The following is a 1,208-nucleotide window of genomic DNA, read 5'->3' as shown; positions in this document are numbered from 1 at the left end:
TAGCGAAATATATTTGGGTACTGCAGCCGGCGCTGTTGGTGGAGCGCTGCTGCCATCTAGCGAAATATACTTGGGTACTTCAGCCGGGGTTAGGGTTAGGGTTAGACTGTTAGGGTTAGGGTTAGACTCTTAGGGTTAGATTCTTAGGGTTAGGGTTAGACTCTTAGGGTTAGGGTTAGGGTTAGGGTTAGGGTTAGACTCTTAGGGTTAGGGTTAGACTCTTAGGGTTAGGGTTAGGGTTAGGGTTAGACTCTTAGGGTTAGGGTTAGACTCTTAGGGTTAGGGTAGTGTTAGGGTTAGACTCTTAGGGTTAGGGTTAGGGTTAGGGTTAGACTCTTAGGGTTAGGGTCAGGGTTAGGGTTAGGGTTAGGGTTAGACTCTTAGGGTTAGGGTTAGGGTTAAGGTTAGACTCTTAGGGTTAGGGTTAGACTCTTAGGGTTAGGGTTAGGGTTAGGGTTAGACTCTTAGGGTTAGGGTTAGGGTTAGGGTTAGACTGTTAGGGTTAGGGTAGGGTTAGGGTTAGACTCTTAGGGTTAGACTCTTAGGGTTAGGGTTAGACTGTTAGGGTTAGAGTTAGGGTTAGGGTTAGACTCTTAGGATTAGGGTTAGGGTTAGGGTTAGACTCTTAGGGTTAGGGTTAGACTCTTAGGGTTAGGGTTAGGGTTAGGGTTAGACTCAGGGTTAGGGTTAGACTCTTAGGGTTAGGGTTAGGGTTAGGGTTAGACTCTTAGGGTTAGGGTTAGGGTTAGGGTTAGGGTTAGGGTTAGGGTTAGGGTTAGGGTTAGGGTTAGGGTTAGGGTTAGGGTTAGGTTTAGCGTTAGACTCAGGGTTAGGGTTAGACTCTTAGGGTTAGGGTTAGGGTTAGTCTCTTAGGGTTAGGGTTAGAGTTAGGCTCTTATGGTGATGGTTAGACTCAGGCTCTTAGGGTTAGGGTTAGACTCAGGCTCTTAGGGTTAGGGTTAGACTGAGGCTCTTAGGGTTAGGGTTAGACTGAGGCTCTTAGGGTTAGGGTTAGACTCAGGCTCTTAGGGTGAGGGTTAGACTCAGGCTCTTAGGGTTAGGGTTAGACTCAGGCTCTTAGGGTTAGGGTTAGACTCAGTACTATATATTTGGGTACTGCAGCCGCCCTTTTGGTGGAGCGCTGCTGCCATCTAGCGAAATATACTTGGGTACTGCAGCCGGCGCTGTTGGTGGAGCGCTGCTGCCAT

The sequence above is a fragment of the Falco punctatus genome (assembly GCF_963210335.1).
Source record: "Falco punctatus genome assembly, contig: scaffold_63, whole genome shotgun sequence".
In the NCBI taxonomy this organism is placed as follows: domain Eukaryota; kingdom Metazoa; phylum Chordata; class Aves; order Falconiformes; family Falconidae; genus Falco; species Falco punctatus.
The sequence above is the reverse complement of the archived record's forward strand: the minus strand, read 5'-3'. Positions refer to the sequence as shown.